Source organism: Trachemys scripta, chromosome 1, assembly GCF_013100865.1.
Source record: "Trachemys scripta elegans isolate TJP31775 chromosome 1, CAS_Tse_1.0, whole genome shotgun sequence".
Classification (NCBI taxonomy): Eukaryota; Metazoa; Chordata; order Testudines; family Emydidae; genus Trachemys; species Trachemys scripta.
The window spans coordinates 154,718,599-154,739,719 of record NC_048298.1 but is presented as its reverse complement, the minus strand read 5'-3'; the positions used below and the strand labels follow the sequence as shown (position 1 = coordinate 154,739,719).

The following is a 21,121-nucleotide window of genomic DNA, read 5'->3' as shown; positions in this document are numbered from 1 at the left end:
TGATTATTTTAAAACCTCTTGACAGAAAGATTACATTTGTGGTTTATGAAAGTCCAGGCATTTGGAAATCTTTTTGTCCTTGACATTAGCAAAGGCCTGGGGGAAGGACCATTTTCTTGTTTAGCACCTAAAGATCAGAGCTGATTCTTGCAACATTTGAGATCTCTAAAACCTTCTTCATACTTTCATCACTCTGGTGTGTTAATGCACTGGGTTCTCAATGAGCAAGATCTAATAAACATAAATTCATCCTACAGCTTTACATTATTTACATTAACTATTACTGTACAGATTTCAAGACCATGGCTGTAATTATGCCTGATGTTCTGCAGGTCTCATTTGAATAAGAATTAGGGCCGGTGGAAGGATGTTTCGCGCCCTAGGCGAAACTTCCACCTGCGCCCCCCCATCCCCGAGTCCCCGCCCTGAGGCGCCCCCCCCCACGGCAGGTCCCCCCTCCGCCCTGAGGCGCCCCCCCAGTGGCAGCTCCCCACCCCCCACACTGAGGCACCCCTCCCACCCCAGCTCACCCCTGCCCCGTCTCCTCCCCGAGCCAGCCATTGCTGCTTCACTTCTCCCGCCTCCCAGGCTTGTGGAGCCAATCAGCTTAGGCGCCACAAGCCTGGGAGGCGGGAGAAGTGAAGCAGCCACGGCGTGCTCGGGGAGGAGGCAGGGCAGGGGTGAGCTGGGGCGGGGAGTTCCCCTGCATGCCGCACCCCTTCTGCTACAGGCGGCCCTCCCCTCGCTCCACTGCCCCAGCTCCCTCCGCCTAATTGCTGGCGGCGACCGGGGCAGCCAAAGAGCCGGCCACCGCGGTCATTGCCGAAGAAAATGGCGCCCCCCAAATCCTAGTGCCCTAGGCAACCGCCTAAATGATTGCACCGGCCCTGATAAGAATCACACTTCATTGTCACTATCCTGTAGAATGAAATATTTGACTAAATAAACATGAATATAGTGAAATCTGTTTTAAGCAAAAGGAGCCAGCAAAAGATGGTTTCTTAATGTAAGTGATCTCCCAATAAAGGTGGAGTATAATTGTACTTAGTATGTTTCTGGATACATTGGGGTGGTCATTTATGGGAGGAGAGGCTGCCTAGTAAGGGTTCCTTTTGCACAGGTTTCACAGGACTGTGAAAAGGCACCTCCTGCTGGCATTTCTCATCTCCTGCTATGTGTTCTTTTAGGTAAATATCAGTACGGGTAGGAGTGGAAACCCCCTCCCCAACTTTGACTGTAACATGAAATTTCCACCAGTGTCTCGAGTTGAGAATCACCCATTTGTGACCAAACAGTGAGTCACTGCCAGGATGACTAAGGGAAATGAGATAGATTTTTCTTAAGTTTGCAGTAAGCTCCTTTTTTTTTCTGGACAGTAAGAAGTAAGAAATAGATTTTATTTCACTTAAGTTCATTTCTGATCCACAGTGTAAAAATTCTGACACCGGGCAAGACACAGAAGCTAGAAATTAGAATTTGTCTTGAAGGTTTTAATTGTCTGTTGGAGAAAAAAAAATTGCTCCAATGCTGAGAAAAGAAGAGGGTAGTTGTATGTGTAAATACGGAAGGGAGGGTGCCTCAAGGTACAGGACAGATTCTCAGCTCCCAATCCAGCTGTTCAGGCAGCGTTAAACAGGCAAAAATCTGCTGTCCCACATGGGCAGCTGGAGAAATCCTTGGGTTGCACAAAGCTGCCATAAGGGTATGTTTAGGGCAGGCTGAGAGTGGAAGGGGGTCTGGATGGAGCACATTGTGCTCTGCTGAGCCTGCTCCGGCAGCGCGACCTCTAGGAAGCTGTTCTGACAGCATAAGCCAGAGTAGCCTTGAAGCTGCTTTAAGTTCTCGCCGCAGGATCAGAGGAGCAGAAAAAAACATCTTTCCCCTTCCCACCGTGCCCTCCTCCCCCACCAGCTGGAACTGAGGATCTGGCCCTACATCTCTGGCAGGGAGGGAGGGAATATTTCTGAGTGAGGAACAGAAATTGTGGGCCATATTCTGGCTTCCCTTGCATGGCTGAACAAATGGGAGAAAGGGAGCTCTCGTCATCTGTCTGATCTTCTGCATGGGGCAGCCAGAACTTCTGCCTTGAGCTTCCTGGCTCTCATTTGCCCCCTGCAGCACACATGTATATTTCATTGACCTCAGTGGCAGGTGCTTGTAACCCGCAGAGAGAGAATCTAGTTTCCTGAATGCAAGAGAGGGCGGCCATTGCTCTGAAGCCCCCCCGGGTCCCCAAAGGGCTGTAATTTAATTTTGGCTCTGTCTCCCACTTCTCCCTACATCTGTGGTTTGGGACCAGCACTGAGGGGAAGAGGGGGCCACACTTGTAAAGAGTGCAGCAGTCACCGCTCCTGTGTGTGCCAACAGCTATGGCTGCTGGCACCCCTCCTGCTCCTCCCAACCTAGCAGGGGTTTCTGCAGCTACAGGCTAGCCCTGAGAGGCTAGGGCAGGGAAGAGATAGGGAGAAAGAATGTGTACGATTATGAGACAGAGAATGCATTCCCTTAAATAACCTCCTCTGCACGTTGGAGTTATCAGAGCATGCCTTTCTAATGCTGGGTAATGTCATGTTAAGTTCAGTAGTTCAAAGCTGTGTATTTTGTTTGAGGCTTCTCGTAATTGAACAGCCGGCTCATGAACTGCAGCTTCATTCAAGGGGGGCTGAAACATTCCATCCGTGTAAAAAGACATCCGTTTAAAAGTGGCAAAAAATAATCTTGTTCAACGTATGAACCCTAATGGTCACTTGCTCCCTCCTATGCCAGCAGCAGGTACGTTAGGAAATGGAACAGCTGTTTAGTTCCTTCGGGGATCTATTTTATGTGTGTATGTATGTTTGGGAAAGTCTGGTTCTTTGCTGCTCTCAGATGAATCACTCTGCTAATGGACTAGCAAGTGCACGAATAACGTTATCAATGATGCAGACCCTGATTCCTGTATTGCCTTAATATGCCTCCAAACCAATTTGGTAAATTACTTCCATTATAGGATTTAGACAGTAGCCCATTAAAGATCAAGCTTTTGGTAAAATGTCATTTCTTTGAAAGATATATGTTTACTATTAGGTGTCAAGGCCTGTTCAGTACTTTCATAAGAGAATGTATAGTGTCCCTGCTTTCTTTATCTATTACTTTAAGTGTTCTCTCTAATACTTAAAAGATGGGACCACAAAAGCCAAGAAGTTCAGTGACACAGACTTTCTTTCATTTGTATAAAATGCTACCTAATTTTTCACTGAGGCTTGTCACTGGGAATAAGATAAATGCACTACTCTCCTTGTCACATACTGAAAATTGTTTCCATAGTGCTTGTATTTGATAAGTCTTCAAATTAAAGGGACACACCATCATAAAAAGACATATATTAGAAAAAATTTTACTTAACAATATTGATATTAATATTAAAAAGATTGACTTTTCACCACTTATGCTGGCTGTTTACTTTTGGCACTACATCTTAGACAGTGAAAATACACTGGCTTTCTTCGCTTTCAAGTTGCAGTCAGTATCATGATCTGGTTTCCATGGACTAGCACTCTTCTGTCATGTTTGGGTTTCTTGCACTGAAAGGGAATCTAAATAAAACACTTTTAAAAAAAAATCAATCATGAAAACTTTTCTATTTGTATTAGATAATATAACCTCCATTCCTCTTTTTAAACAAAACCAACATTTTGCTATTTCCACTACTTGACATTGTCTCTTTCAAATGTCTCTATTAAACATTGAGTTTAGATTTAATAAAAGATGCATTTTGTCTTAGTAAAGTCACATTTGATTTTTTAAAAATTATGGCGTATGTCATGTTTTAGGTCTTTACCAATATCAACTATGTTTATGGGATGCTTTATTCCGTATTTAATATTTAGTATTTGCTGCATCTGATGAAAAGAGATTTGAAAGCTTATGGTACTGTGTTATTCAAATGCTAAACTTCCTGATCATTACAAACATATTGAGATGTAACTATCTTGTCAGAGATCAGTGTTTCCTAAAGAAGCTGTTAATCCTTGCAAAATGTTTCATTATAATAAAAAAAAACCCCAATCAATTAGTAACTTTGTTCACATACAAAGTAGTTTAATTATCATTTGTATGAAATAAGTATTTGGAATGCTTCCACTGATTTATCTTCCATCTTAAAAATATTATTAAAGAAAACGTGCTATTGATATTTTCATCGGATACAAAACGGAAGATTGGCAAAATCCATGTGACGGCTAAGCTGGGAGCTGAGATCAATCTTCATTGCACTTGAGAATTGAAAGTAGAAAGCTTCTGGCTCTGCTGCAGCTTTGTCAGCCTGGGCAATTTGCATTATGTTACCCAGGATAGTAGTGTGAGGATTCATTGCCACAATTGTAATTTAAGAAAACACTTTCAGTTCTTTTTTCTCCTTCTCAGTGTTTTCAGGCAGCTGAAGTGCCTTTTGCTGTGGGAAGAGAGATTACTTATTTCCTGTATTTAACTGAGTACAACTCTTGAAAGGCAGTCACTTCTTAGCTCCAGAGAGAACCTTTTTCTGGTGTTTTTAACAAAGGGAAAAAATGAAGAGGGATTTTAGCTCTGATGAAAGGTAGTAGATTTACAGTCCTGGAGAGTGAAGTTGATAGATCAACAGAACGGGTAGCAGCGTCATAAGCTTTCCCCACCTTGCCCTGCCAATTTCCATCAACCTTGCACTTGAGGGACCACCTCTAGGGTCAGGAAACTAGTTCAGCCTTTAAGCTCAATTTATTTAATTCTGGCATTAGTATGGCTTTATAATTCTGCAGTTTAAGGGTGCTATGAGAAAAGGCGGAAGCTTGGGGGCTCTATCTCTGTTTTTCTGACTAGCAGTCAGAGGGTGAACTCCTGTCATTGGAGGACAAAATTCCCATTCACCTCACCCAGGCCAAGATTTCACCCAGTGTCTGAAGTTGTACAGTACAGGAGTGGTTAACCACCTCTTTACAAATATAGTGTTCTGTTAATGAAACAGAGTTTGACCTCACTGCATTTACACTCAGTCTCTGTTCCTGCTACATTACAGCTCAACATTCTCCAACTGTCTTGCATCTGAAGAAGTGAGGTTCTTACCCACGAAAGCTTATGCTCCCAATACTTTTGTTAGTCTTAAAGGTGCCACAGGACCCTCTGTTGCTTTTTACAGATTCAGACTAACACGGCTACCCCTCTGATACTATTCTCCAACTACATGCCAGTAAATCTGGTTCCAGCCATGTCATATGTTTCCACAGCACTTATCTGAGCACATGGATTACACAACTAACAGGAGACTTGCTGCTCTTGTGGGAGGCATGGCATGATGAGTTTCATAACTTTTTAAGTACTTCTGGCATTCAGTGGAGGATGAGAAAGAATGGGCCATCCTTATCTATTGCCTTTGGGCAGAAGGACACTAATAACTCTGACCCCTGGTTTTTGCTCCCAGTTACAAGCCAGACACTGTACTAACTTGTAACCCTGTTCAGTGTTTGCAAAAGTAAGCTCTTGACAATAAGACATTCTTCTGTTTACAGACAGCACCTATGTGAGGTAGAAGGGACACATCACAGGGGAAATGGTAGATTCTCCATCACTTCATGTATTTCTGGAAAATACACTTAGTCAAACATAAGTAACTGGTCTCAATACAGGGGTAATTGGGTGAAATTCTATGGCTCATGGTATACAGGTCAGACTAGATGGCGAAAAGGTCCTTCTGGCCTTGAACATTATTCATCTACAAATGTGATCCCCCATTTTGTGATGATGATGATGACGTCTCTCAGGACAATGAGAATTTGGAGAAGTGTACAACTTTCAACTTGGGACCATACAATCTATACCATCCACGATTAAGACTACGATTTAGTCACGAGTACCTTTAATAAAAGTCATGGACAGGACACAGGCAATAAACAAAAATTCACAGTCCGTGACCTGTCCATGACTTATACTAAAAATACCTGTCATTGAAACTTGGGGGAGGCCACTGGGATGGGCATGGGGGCCGATGCTGGGGGGGGGCGCCTGAGGCCAGCGGCACTAGTTGCCGGGAGCCGCAGCTGCTCCAGCCAGCCAGGGACCCTGCTGATCCGGCTGGCTGGGGACCGCTGCCCAGGGCCAGGGACAGTGGCCCAGGGCCTCAGACCACAGCTGCTCCGGCCACCTGGCTGGGGACTGCTTCCTGAGGCCACGGACTGCAACTGCTCCAGCCACCCCTGGACCGCTGACGGCGGCTGCCGGAGCAGCAGCTGGTGTGGCTGTCCCCGGGGGCCACCTGAGCAGCTGACCCTGGAGCCAGCTCCTTGGGTGGCTTTGGGGTCAGCAACACTGGCCCCTGCAGAAGTCACGGAGGTTGCCGAAAGTTATAGAACCCTATCCATGATCCATGCCTATGTGATTGGCATTGATTGCATGGTCGAAGACAGGAGACTGGGTTAGGAGTCATCATGAGATCTGGCATCTGTTCCTGAATCTGATACTGACCTGCTCTGTGACCTTGGGTCACCTCCCTCACAATTTGTCTATCTTAACCATTTAGTAAATAATGTTTTATATATTATATAAATGGGAAGGTATTTGAGGAAGGGACTCTCTGTTGCTATATGTACAGCACCCAAAACAATAAGCCCCAAATCTCTTTGCTGGGGTCACTACAATATTGCTCTGTGCAGTGTTCCCAGATAGAAAAGCATAGCAAAGCTCGTGACGAAACAGCGTGATATGCCACATCTACCATTAGTTAGTCTTGTTTAATCCACCACATGGTCGTCTGCTTCCATGTCGCTCGTTGTGGATAAGTTTACCAGGTAAGAGATTTATGGTAGAGGACGCCTGGTTAGCTTCATGGTCCACAGAGAAAGTGACAAATAATTATCTTGTCTCTGACCTCACTCAACATCAACATGGATTTGATTTACCATGAAGGCAATGGAGCTTTCTGAACCTGTTTCATACCAGACATGGAACATGTGCTGCAGCAGAATTTTGGTGGCATTTTAGAGACAATACGCTATGTCTCAATGTGGGCAGCCACAAACTGTGACACATATTTTTGAGGGCTGCAAAATGACTCAACTTCCTGGAGGTCTTTGTGCCTGGAACATCATTGATCAGAACGCTGTGGCTTGGCTTGACCAGAATGCATACGCCAAATAATAAATAACTAGGCACAGGAGTGGCGCCAGGATTTTTGCCGCCCTAGGTGGCAGCGCTCCTCCTCTGAGCATTCGGCGGCGGGGGTCCTTCCGCTCCGTGTCTTCAGAGCCCTTCGGCGGCGGGTCCCGGAGCGAGTGAAGGACCCGCCGCTGAATTTCCGCCGAAGACCAGGAGCGGAAGGACCCCCCGCCGCCAAATTTCCACCGAGGACAGCAAAATGCCGCCCCCCAAATCCTGCCGCCCCAGGCAACCACCTAGGGTCACCTAGCGGAAGCGCCAGCCCTGACTAGGAACTACTATAATACAATAAATAAAAATGATTAACTAGAAGTGGTTGGCTGACACGGCAGTAGAGTTGGATGCCATGCTCCAGGGCAAAAGCACTTTACTTCACTGCAGGCAATAGATGAAATTTTCACTGGAGTTCCTACCACACAAATCTAATAATGGAACTGACACTGCCTTCGAGTATCCTGCCACACTCTCCGCACCTATTACAGAAATGACTCCCGGAGAGGAAATAAATAATGAAAGAGATTCACTTAGCCCTTACTGCCACAACTGCAGAAATCATGATGCTGAGCTCCATGGCCTGATCCAAAGACCATCAGAGTTGAATGGAGTCTTTCAGCTCACTTCAATAGGCTTTGGATCAGGCCCCAGAAGACAAAAGTTTCTGTTGGATCACTTAAGCTGATTGGTAACCCTGCTTGAGACACCAGTGGCAAAGATGACCTGTGAAGGCCACAAATCCTTTGTTAATATCATAAATACCACATATCATGCTTTCACTCACTGCCAACTAGCACATATTACCAGCCTACTTTTAGTAGATGCTGGTGCTGAAGTCTCTCTTCTTTGTTACAGTGCCTACATGCAACATTGCCCCTGAACACACCTGTGATGCAACTGCTGGGCTATAGCAGAGCTCTGACTTTAACTGTAGTCTTTTCCCATATAAAGCAGTGAGCCTGCCTGTGCGACTTCACATAGAACTACTATTATGGGGTTTGACGCATTCAAAACTCTCAAATGCCAGTTGGTGGATGGCTTAGATTGTACAGAACGAGGAGTAATGGTCTCAAGTTGCAGTGGGGGAGGTTTCGGTTGGATATTAGGAAAAACGTTTTTTACTAGGAGGGTGGTGAAGCACTGGAATGGGTTACCTAGGGAGGTGGTGGAATCTCCTTCCTTAGAGGTTTTTAAGGTCAGGCTTGACAAAGCCCTGGCTGGGATGATTTAGTTGGGAATTGGTCCTGCTTTGAGCAGGGGGTTGGACTAGATGACCTCCTGAGGTTCCTTCCAACCCTGATATTCTATGATTCTATGACTAAGACCAAGAACTAACTTTACACAGACTACTAGGCAGCCTTCAGATGGTGATGCATATCAGCCACTCATGAAAAGATCCTTGTTTATGATATACAGTGAAGTACACCTTACTGTATGCTGGAATTTTGCTAGGCAGGACTTCCAGAAGGAATGTGAGTTACTGTTGCCTGGGTACAGTGACAGGTATTTCTTAGCCACTACCTCATTTATTATAAAAGGCAAAAGAAAATGAAAAATAACTTTAAAAAATGTTTTCTCAGTTTCCCCAAGTCTAGAGTCTGATCAATTTGTATGTGAGATTATTCCCAGATTCTCCTAGCCCTACCCGAATCCTGTATTTTTGCAAGGAAAAACAAACAAGTAGCAAGCGATACATACTGCATATCTGCGAGGAAGATCAGGACACTGGTTTAACAGGGATAAGGAAACCAATGCAGAAAACATAAGAACCCTCCTGAACATTGCCTATTTCTAGAACCAAACTTGATCCAAAAATTTGTTAAAACTGTTTAGTTACAATTTTTTAATGTAATCCTGCCTTTGTTCTTAATGGTTCCAGCCTAGACTGAAGCATGATTACAGGAAATCTTAAGAGCACCTATTGTTGAGAGATTTTCTATCCTGGCTTTTGCAGCTTGAAGATTCAGATAAGTTTTGGATATAAGCACCCCAGCCTTTGAAATAGAGCTCTGAAACTTTTGAGGTACCAGTGCTATGGTATTTATCATTACAAATGACAGACAAATGTCCAAATGTGCAGGTTCCAAAGCTGAACGGCATATTACTAATACCATTTATTATTTATTTAGCCCGAACAATGAGCTTGACACTGTGTAATGCACAAAAGTAAAGATCTTCAGGTCTTATTGGCAAACACACAGAAGGTGGCTGGAACACAGTGGAAAATTCAGAGATAGGGAGAACTGAGAAGTAGAGCAGGTCAGGGATTTTCTGATGAAGCTCTCCAATGAAAATGCTGATTCAACAAACAAAAAAATGTTTTCATAGAATCATAGAATATCAGGGTTGGAAGGGACCTCAGGCGGTCATCTAGTCCAACCCCCTGCTCAAAGCAGGACCAATCCCCAACTAAATCATCCCAGCCAGAGCTTTGTCAAGTGGGCCTTAAAAACCTCTAAGGAAGGAGATTCCACCACCTCCCTAGGTAACCCATTCCAGTGCTTCACCACCCTCCTAGTGAAAAAGTTTTTCCTAATATCCAACCTAAACCTCCCTCACTGCAACTTGAGACCATTATTCCTTTTTCTAGAAACATCCTGGATTCAATGGACTTTCATTGAATCACAGGCAGGATTCCAAAGGGGCTCTGCCTGGATTCCTGGTGGGCTGCTGGGAAGGCTGGACTTCCAGGATCTTTGGCTGCCCTGGTGCCACAAACCCTGGGAGGCCTGGCAGCAGCTGACTAAAACTGACATGATTCTTCTCAGTTTCAGTTAGCAGATGCTGGGGGCCAGGAGAGCATATTCCCTTTAATAGTCAGTGTTTCCGAAATGAAAATGTTTTGGAATTTTCTGTTTGCTGGAAATGTCAAAATATTGAAACTTCCCACAAACCAGAAATCCAGAATTTCACCGAGGCCTACTCTGAGGTTCTTTCTTTCTACAATTCTCACTGTCATCATAGACCCAGGTACCAACATTTCTAATGATCAAGGCCCCTTTCACTAGAGTCTCTGCATGCCTCACATCTGTAATCTCTTCCCTGGAGTGACCTCAGCACATGCGGAATGACCCACTTCTACCTCCATGGAAATCGGGTCCCATCTACAGGAATTATTCCCCTCCACTCCACTTTAGCCCCTACCATCATGAGACTGGCTTTGTCATCTGCAAGATTGCCATATCTAAGGTAGACTTGTTCTGGAACTGAAATTATCTGCTTTGCCATTCAGTTGCTACCATCATACCTTAAAATGCAGTAAGTTTTAGAAGGACTTTGTGTTGCAGTAGGTAGGCAAATACTACTGAAAGAAGCCTCATTTCATAGCTATTTCCCTGTGACCTTAATGTTGAATTCTGAGGCAATTTCATTTTATACCCTCTTGCAGTGCTGTGGCAAGCATAACTTAATTCTTTGGCCAATTATAATATGAGGAAATATAACAAACATTATGTGAATGGGTGTTGAATCAGCACATTTTCCACTCCATAGTAACCAATAGGATACAGTGGTGAAAATGTATTAACTGAGCAAAATCTAATAAACATAATGCTACTTACAGATGGGTGCTATTTAATCCCATGAAAGGATTTTATGCTTCTGTTCACATGGCGATATCAGATATCATCTTACTGAAATCAACACCAGCACCGAAGTGCAAGTCTGACTTCAGGAAGATAACTCTTTTCTTTTAATATTTGCATAAAAAATGTTGAATTGTTTGGTAATTTACAAATGTGGGGAAAAATAACACATATAGACCAGAGTTGCCAACTTTCAGGCAGTAAATAAGCCCCCCGACTTTCACAATAAGCCAAAAATCAACCTAATCCCATCTCAAAAAAAGGCCAAAACAAGCCAATCCCTAAGAACCCCAACACTCTATGTGACTAGATCCCCCCAGCATGCAGTCTGGGACTGTGGTGGGCCCGCTGTGCACCCCTGACTCTCTCCCCCCTTGCCCCTGTTTGACCCCCCCTGCCCTTGCTTGTCAGGAACTGGGAAAAAAAAGATGCAACAAGCTACAAGAAGCAGCAAGCTACAAGCCAAACAAGATACAAGCCAAAAACTAGCCAACAAGCAACTCACAAGCCAAAAAGAAGCCCAATTTCTGTGGGGTCTTTTTTGCGGGTTTGGCATGTCTGATATAGACATTATGGGCCTGGGCCTGCATTCATGGGAAAAACACTCCCATTGACTTCAGTGGGAACTTTGCCTGCAGGATTCTGAACTCTCTGGGGAAGAGTCTGTCTTCTACTTGTTCATACAGGGTATGTCTACACTGCATTTAAACACCTGCAGCTAGCCCAGGTCAGCTGACTCAAGTTCACAGGGCTCAGGATGCAAGGCTGTAAAACTGCTGTGTAGATATTCAGGCTCGAGCTGGAGCCCAGACTCTGGGACCCCATAATGGGGGAGGGCCCCAAAGCTCAGCTGGAGGCCAAATGTCTACATCACAATTAAACAGTAGACCTACCTACGGTGTCTAGCTCAGGTCATTTAACTTCATCTGTTGCTGCTTGTACATCTGTAAAATAGGGGTAAAAATACTTACTTTACCTGAAAGGGGTGTTGTGAAGATTATGGGTGACAAACTGGCCCACTGAAGTCAATGGCAAAACTCCTAGTGACTTCAATGGGGCTAGGATTTCACCCTAAGCAGTTAATGTTTGTACAGAATTTTGAAGTTGTAAAGTGCTCTATAAGTGTTAGTATTAATTAATTGTTATTAATTATTCTGACTGATTTTGATCATGCTGAAAATAGTGTGAGTACAGTCTCTTTCTCACAACATTTTAGTCCTTGCGCTGTTGACTGCACCCAGGAAGTTCAGTGATGAGCAAAAGTTCAGTAATGAGCAAAAGTTTGGGAGCAAAGTGTTAACTAGGTTTTCTAATTGTCATTAGTACATGGATGCTGGTTGGCTAGCTAGGTACAGAGTTATTGGAGGTGGGAGTTGCCGTATGCAATGTGATCTTTTTCAAGTGAAGAATAATTTAAGAGAACTGTGTATTTGAATATTTTTCTACCTCCCCTTAATATCTATGCTTTAACACTTAATTTTTTTCCTAACATTCCCTTATTTACATACTTAGGAGGAACCTTAGCTATGAGGTAGCAAAATTTGTGTCAATTAATAAAAAGAAAGGGGCCTGAGGCGCACAGTTTACATCCGAATGCAAACTTACCCAAAATGTAAGGATATTTAGTTTCCATCTCTAATTTTAAACATATTTTGGTGTGTTTCATGCTCTGGAACAATGGAAGGAACCATAGTACTTGCCCTAAGAAGCTTACATTAGGTCCTGATCCAAAGTGGAAAGACTCCCTTGATTCTATGACTTAAAGCAAGCCCTAAATTGGACACATTAAACATTTACATTTTAGAGTCAATATTTCTAGCTTCTCATTTTCATTCCAAAGATTGTCAAATTCAAAATGAGAGCAGGCAAGAGCCCCAATCACACCTACTTACTGCAGCTGGAGGTACCTGCATGTACCACCATAATATCGACTATATCGGGTGCATGTCAGTTATGATTTCTGATCTTTTTTAAATTACAAAATGGATTGTAAATTTTGTTTTTCTCATGAAAAAGTGGTTGGTATGAGAGAGAGGTTCAAAAATCTCCAAATCAATAGGTTAATTCTATTAATAAGCACCTTTTCATGTATTAAAAAAAAAAAGACAGAAAAAAAATTGGTATACTCCAAAGACCTGGTGGTGGCTAACTAATTCTTGTATTTTATGTACAGTATCAGATAAGTGAAGTGTAATAAAAACTTGAGATAACAGTCATAAGTAACTACCTTATCAAAAGAACAATTGGCTGATGCAGCAAAAATGTGAACCCTTCTGTTTCTTTGTTATGCACCAACATTAAGGGCCAATGCCTCTGCTGAATATGCTCTCATGCGTTCACAAAAAAAGCACGGTAAGCCAACATTTATAGAATCATAGAAGTGTAAGCCTGGAAGGGACCTCCAGTAGTCATCAAATCCAGTGCCCTGCACTGAGACAGGACCAAGTAAACCTAGATCATCCCTGACAGGTGTTTGTCCCACCTCTTCTTAAAAACCTCCAATTATGGCGTTTTCACAGCCTTCTTTGGAAGTCTAGAGCTTAACTATCCTTATAGATAGTTTGTTCCAGTGTCTCAGACTGTCCCTCCAGAAACTTGTCTCCTGCACAGACACGCTTTACCTTTGTTATTGAGAGTTCCATTGTGCCAGAGGAGTGAATTTGTTGACCACGGTTTTCATCCCAGAGCTTTAGGCAATCTTTTAGATAGCCTGGGCCCAGGACATGGAGGACCTTGGAGATAAGGACCAAGATCTTGAACTGGATTCAACATTCTCCCTTGCTGCCCTACTAAACTTGGGAATTTCCAAAGTGTGCAGTGTTGGCCTAAGCTCTGCTCCAATTGAAATTATTGGTAGAACTCTAACTTGATTTCAGTGGGAGCAGAGTTAGGCCAAGATCTCCCCCTCCTCACAGTTTTATTTCATAAATGCACAGATGTAATACTGATATCTCTGAAACCACGTGGAATCTTACTTCATGCTAGCAGTCCTTGGATATCTCAGAATCAGAACTTCCTAGTGAAATACAGCACAAAACAAGAGTCTCTTCAAAAAGCTACAGAAGTCACCAGAAAGACTCCTACAGATTGGAGTGAGCTTTGGATGGGAACCTATATGCAGATACTGAGATAAAGGCATTAAAACACACTAATATTTTTGGAAATCCAAAAATACCAGAAAAATTAGATACCCCAAAAATTAAACAATAAAACCGCTTACACATTCAGTATTCATTCTGACAGATACAGTAGTTGTCGGCATTCCTGCAGAGACCAATTCAGAAGCTCAGTGGATGTTTTCTTTTCAAACATTCTGTGAGGCAGTACCACTGGAATTAAGTACAAGAGAAGAAATAATTTCAGACATGACTAAATAAATTCAGCAAATAAACAAAAGAAAAATCTAATGGACTAAACGTAGTTGGGCATAGCAGCCACTGGTTGCTGAGAAACCACAGATGTTGTTATTATATATATATATCCTTCCACAACCTTAACAAGCCCATACAAAAGACAACTATTCCCTTACAATGTACAATTAGATTAGTCAAAATAAACTGTGGGTGCCTGGGAGATAGTAGTACACTTGACCCTAATTACATACAACAAAAACAAATACGTCTATATAAAACAAGACAAACTTCTATGTCAGACTAAAAGGAGACAGTAAGGCAGGTTTCTTGGATTCTTGGAGTCTTGGAGTCTTCTCAACATGGTCAAAAAGGAGGTTACCACAGTATAGGGTAATTCTGTAAATTTCCTCTTTTAAATTAAACCAGTCTCCACCTCTCCAATAAAAATGTTCCAGTTTTTATGGCACCAACTGCTTAAAGAGCCAGTGCCAACTTAAAAAAAAAACCAAAACACACACACATCTGTCTGAATTTTTTTTAACCTACTATTGTTATAAGTAACATCTAAGATTACCGTAACTGAAAAGGATTGGAGCAAAAAAAACCCCTACTTTTGGGGGAAGGGATAGGGGAGTTTCCAGTTTATTTACTTTATGCCATTGACACCATGTTGTATAATTAGTTGCTAGAATTTTTCCCCGAGACATTTTTTACAACCATTTATATCTAAAGAAATAACAGTACTCGATTTCACCGCTTCCAAAATATAAAATAATTTAGTTAGTCACCTTCTCTTGTTGTTTGTGTGTGGGTCTTTTATATAACAATAGGGGAAAGGAAACTTTCTTTAAACAGGAAAATGTGATTGTAAAACATTATTTGAGGCGCTCGGGGGCAGGTGAAGTACCTGAAAGTATGTTTAACACAATTTTTAACTGACTATATTTCCAGTTGCTAGTGCCCATTTAATTTTGATTGGTCTGCATACACTTCCAGATGGCTGCTAATACTAATCTAGCTGTCAGTAATAAGAACTGAATGAGTGTCAGGGCATTCTGAATAGTATCTTGATCTATAAACTGAATACTTAGTAGAACCATTTGAGCATCTCAAATAGCCTGCTATCTGTTCAGTATGTTGAAAACTAGCTGGCCAATAAGAAATAATTCTAGGGCACATTGCCATATACGAAGAAAATCTCCAGCAGCGTTGCAGTTACGCCTGCAGGTATCAGATAAGAGTCAACCCATATGAAACAACAGTCTTGGCACGAGATGTGAATGATAGCTAAATGTATATTGGATTTCCAAATGTACTGAGGAAACAGATAAAATCTTAGCTGATTTTGAAATAGACAGCCAGGATTTTGGGTGGATGTAGCTGTAACATCTTTATTTCAGTGCTTCAAAGCAAAGGCTGTGACTTGGACTCTACTCCCATGCAGGGGCAATAAGGCCCTTCCACCTCTGACACAGCTGCTTGGACTATCCAGAGCCTTGTACCCCTTTCTGCCTAGAGCATGTATGTAGGAAGAGGCAGGGAATGGACTGAGCCTTGATTCTCCTCAATATGCTGGACAGTGCAGCTAAGCAGGTGTGGGTATTATAATTACTATCAACCTTGGCACAAAAAGGAGGCAGGAAGAGAATTGTGCCTCATAGGGGTGTCCCTGATGCACAAATGCCTACTGCTCTTGTAGTGGGGAAGCTTAAACTGCACCTCTCACATGGGGCACAGTCTAGCCATATGCCTACAGAGAACGGGGTGATTTTTTCCTTAGTATTGAATCTATTTTAGGGTTTTTAATAGCACCTTGTATCTAAGCACTAATAATATGGCATTTTGTTGTCGGGAAGTACGGCATCAGCAGGGGCAGAGAGAATCATTTTAACTTTGTAAACCACGTCTCCTCAATCACGGTGCAGTGCACTAGCCGCTAGGCCACACTGCCTAAAGTAAGTAAGAAACGTAGTTAGTCTACAATAGGGGAAAGAAGTAGAGAGTGGGTTTTGTTTAAGGTATCTAGACTTCTTTCCATAAAGCCTGAATTGTGTTAGTGTTGGCGAAACTGCTTGCTGGAGATTGTCTCTGCTTGACTGAAATATTGGGGGAGCTAGGATGAAGCCCTCCCAATCATGCTCTTTTAGCATTTCAAAGGCACTAGAAATTTAGAGCTGATGCAAATCTCAGTGGTTTTTAAACCAGTAGAACTCCATTGAATTAAAATGAGTTACTCCTTGATTGTTTGCAGTGTTTTTGTGGACATGTTGGTCCTGGGATATGAGAGACAGGGTGGGTGAGGTGATATCTTCTATTGGACCAACTTCTGTTGTTGGAAGGGACAGGCCTTCAAGCCTCACAGATCTGTTGCACAGGTCTGAGGAAGGTAAGCAGAGTGTCCAAGACAGGACAGACTGTTAAGCATAAAGGGTTTATACATGTTAGAGGAGACCACTTAAAATGAAGTGGGCAATTAATACCTCTGCCCTCATAGGACAAAGGAGGATAAGTAGGCAACAGGGTGTGTTACAAATTGTTGTAAAGAGCCATAAAACCCTTGTCTCTGTTAAGTCCATGTTTTGTTTTTTTTACTGACTATTTACATTGGTGCAAATGAGACGAATTAGCCCATTAGGGTATTTTTAGCAGCTAACATGCAATTGCAAGTTTGTAGTTTTGGAATTGCAATTAGAGTTGTTCAAAAAAATGAATAAATTAAAAAACAAACAATTTAAATTTTTTTATGTTGGACAAAAAAAATCGCTTTTACATTAAATGGAAATTTTAATGAAAAAATTATAATTTTCATCTACATTTCTGGGGTTTTCATAAAAAAAACTGCACACTGAACAGTGTTTTGGTTTCCAATAATTTCAGTCATCAAAAATGAAAAACTGTGTAGTTTTCCAGTTTCCAGTTTTTCCACAAAAATCTGGAAAAAAAATTACTGAAAATTAAAAATGTTTGTTTTCTTGACATTGTTTCATGGTGAATAAAATATATGTTTGACCAGCAAGTATTGCTGTTAATAGTTTGCATCTGCAGCTCTGCAATGAAAACAATATATTTAGATCCTTGCTATTAATGAATAATCTGTATGTTGTGTTGTCTAGTGGATTAAGCACTTCTGGGACTCCGAGACCTGGGTCTGTTCCCAGTTTAACCAATGGATTGCTACCCTGTGCCTCAGTTTATTCATCTGTAAAATAAAGGAAATGATGCTTACTTCCTTTGATCTCTGTATTAAAAGTGCTATATAAGAGTTAGGTATTATTATACATGAGGTACACTGTGTTGCTAGGAGCATTCTTGGGTATACATGTAATAATGTCTCTATTCTATTGTTCTCATTCTCCCTCTTTCCCAAACACAGCAGTATCCACGTGATTAGCTGTAATGTTTTGGCCTATACTTGTGATATATTTTTAAAATAAAGAGTGGTGCATGCAGCACTGTGGTGTAACTTTATTATTAGAACAACTCTTGTCAGAAAATATTTCTCTGCCTGACACCAAAAAGTAGAGTACTAGACCAGGACTCAGCAGATGCAGATTCTATTCCTGGCTCTGCTGTTGTTGGGCAAGTCACGTCACCGCTCTGTACCTCAGTTTCCCATGTACCCTTTATCTATTTAGATTGTAACCTCTTCAGGGCACAGCCTGTCTCTTACTATGTGTTCATAGAGTACAATGTGGCCCTGATGCTGGTTGGGGTCTCTAGGTGCTACTTTAATAGAAATAATGATGACACAGGAGTCAAATCTCAGTTTGGAAGGGCTGCATGTTTCCAAATCTTTCCCTTACCCTCTGCTTATTCCATTGATTCTGTTTATAATATGTTCCTATATTTTGTGCCACCTAGTAATCAACTGAGCCCTTATGTTTTTCTCCCCCCCAACCTTTCCCTAGGTGCTGTATTAATTGAACATTCCACTGTCACACACTAAGTTTTCTGGCATTCCTAATTTCTGTCGATCTTTTGTAATAACATTAATTCAAATCAAATTTACTCGGTTTGTATGAATGCTTCACATTGTCTGCAGCAGAATTTTCATAAGTGTAATTCAACATTAAACAGTGTAGTATAAAGAAAAAAAAAGACCCTTTTATTAATCATAGGGGCTGGCTAGTGCAGCAGAACAGACATTGAACAGGACAACTGAGCTCCATTAGCTGGGCAAAGGTTGCAATGCAGCAGTGGTATTTGCCTGGGCAAGGGGATTGAATGTGAAAAATGGCAGTGCAGGACAAAAGGGCAGGTGGAAGTGAGAGCCCTTTGATGAGAGCTGCCACTTTCTGCTTTGTCAGGTTCCAGTTGCAAAAGCTTGAATTATTTGCAAATATCCATGATTTCTGAGCTAGAGAAATATATGATTTCCTGGGTGCATTTCCTTGACATTCCTGGCATTTTCACAAAATGCTCATTAACAGCTCGATCCTTCATCCACTGATGTCAATGGTAAAATTCAAGATCAATCACCTTGGCTGCTGTTCTCTGCTGGGTCTTCTGGGCTGTGGCGGAACATGGCCATGTATTTTAAGTGTCATTTTCCACAGAGGTGTAGTGTGTGCAGTGCATGGAGCTGCACCACAGGGATCTAAGTGAATAATGGGCAATGGGCAGTGACAAGGAATGGAAGGGGAGGTGGGAAGCTTTTGTCCTTATAGAAAATGTTAAACACTCTAACTCTTCCATGTCCCCTGCTATGTCTCCTCAGATGCCCTGCACACACATTATGTATTTCTCCCCCAGTTCCCTGCTCTTGCTTTCCATGTCCTCTCTCTCCTTTGCCTCAATTCTAGTCTCCCTTCTATGCTACTAGGGTCTCCCGCTCCTTCCTATCCCCTCTCCTTCCTGCTTCTCCCCATGTGTCTATTCCTCAATCCTCCCTCCATACTCTATTCTGAAGCTAGGAAAAATGGCTCCATGACACAATACTCTGTGCCCCAATCCTGTACCTCGAGGTCACATCACCTCTGGTCACATGCTCCCCCTACCAATTCTCCTACTAGTCCATGCCCCTTTTAAGATTCCAGCCCCCTACATTTCTCACATTGTACATGTTGTTCATTATATCCTTGGAATAGCTAGTATCTTTGTACCCTTTCCCTTAAAATTTTAAAAGTTTAAAAGTAGAGTTTTGAGGCCAAGCTTATGTTAGAGACATCATGCACCAAAACAGCATTAGCCAAAGCATGACCTACACCTACATTTTCAATAAGCCATAACAACTTTTAAATTCTCCCCCCTGATTTTTACCAAACTTCCCAGAAGAATTCCACCCTGAGGCATGTAAAAAATCTCCAGAAGAGGGAGATGTTGGGGGTAGAGGTTTGAAATCTGGCTTATAACGAAGAGCAAACCTTCAGGGATGAAGTATGTTAGGTAGGCAGCATGAGGAAGCTCACATTAGCATTGCATATGCTGTACCTGTTCAGTGGGTAAATAAAAGTGCTAAATTCACTATAGAAATACATTCTTTTAAGCAAGACTTCCATTTGATAAGGCCTACATCTTACTCAAAATTACAGACATACCTCTACACAACCAGATAACATTAGGAGATTCTTTCTGACAGATGGCTCAGGAAGTTTATGCCTGCTCCCTTCCCCCAGACCTAGCCACACCTAACTAATTCCAAGTATCTCAAAAAACCAGTCTCTGAGAAAACAGAAACATTTTGCAATCATGGGTGGGATGTACATGCCATATGAGGAAGCATGGTCTATTGGTTAAAGCACGTGACTGGCTATCAAAAGGACTTGTCAAGCAAACTGTTCATCTGTGCTGTGCTACGTGACAGCTGCAGATTGTATACGTCAATATTTTGTGATTTTTTTGGAGTACTATTTTATTAACTCTTTCCTAATTGGAAAAAACCAGTGAGTTCCTTTAACTTGAATTGTACTACCCTGGGTATGCTAAAATAACTAGAAACAAATAATCACCTAGAATATATGCTATAAACCTTCCCAGGCTTTCAGAAAATCAGAAACAGAACCTCACAGAGGGAGCTAGAGAACTGTTATTCTATATTACGCATGAGTAAAAGCTGGTATTAACAGGTGCTCTTGTAGTGCACTCCATCCAGTTTGTTCAAATAGCCATGGTAAGTTAGTGCTGCATTTGAGTTTGGGAGCTGGGGAGATATATTCATGGGATGTAAATAGAACGATGCTTTCAAAAAGTACTTTTGACTTATGCAAACCCGGGGGCTTGAGTCCGCAGAGAATGGGTAGATTAATTAGCGCAGATATCAGCCTGTGACTCAGAGAAGGGTTAGCCAGGATCTTAGATAGGATGGAGAAATATGAGCTGCTACGACAGCCTTTCCTTGGATTCCATCAAAAGACATATTTTTGTGGATGTGTGTTTATTTAACGATGGTGAAAGGTGCTGGATTGGCAGCCCTGGAGTCTGAAGCTCTTTGTTTATCCTCAGATTAGATACAGCATGGGTACAGAACAAGTCTCCTCATTCTGCTCCATTATTGTCCCTCAAACCAGACCCAGAGGGGCCGCTATTAGGAATGAGGGTCTGACAGTCTCTGGTTCATTCAGTCATCTGCTGCTCAGCTGAGACAACTATCAAAGGTGTTCAGAATAATCAGCTGTAAAAATGTATCTTAGGGTATGTCTACACTACGGGATTAATCCGAATTTACAGAATTTGAATTTTGAAAATAGATTGTATAAAGTCGAATGTATACGGCCACACTAAGCACATTAATTCGGTGGTGTGCATCCATGTACCGGGGCTAGCGTTGATTTCTGGAGCGTTGCACTGCGGGTAGTTATCCCATAGCTATCCCATAGTTCCCGCAGTCTCCCCCGCCCACTGGAATTCTGGGTTGAGATCCCAGTGCCTGATGCAGCAAAAAACATTGTCACAGGTTGTTCTGGGTACAGCCTCACCCCTCCCTCCATGAAAGCAACGGCAGACAACCGTTTCACGCCTTTTTTCCTGGGTGAACACAGCAGAAGCCATACCACGGCAAGCATGGAACCCGCTCAGTTCAAGACAGCA

At 42.3% G+C, this 21,121-nt stretch overlaps 1 long non-coding RNA gene across 1 annotated transcript in view; it reads left to right on the top strand.

Annotated features, from left to right (window-relative positions):
- The first annotated feature begins 2,563 nt into the window (after positions 1-2,563).
- LOC117871060 overlaps positions 2,564-21,121 on the top strand; it is a 50,211-nt gene continuing 31,653 nt past the window's right edge. The window contains exon 1 of the long non-coding RNA XR_004644139.1: positions 2,564-2,772. This is a non-coding gene — a long non-coding RNA (uncharacterized LOC117871060). The remainder of the gene's footprint in view (positions 2,773-21,121) is intronic.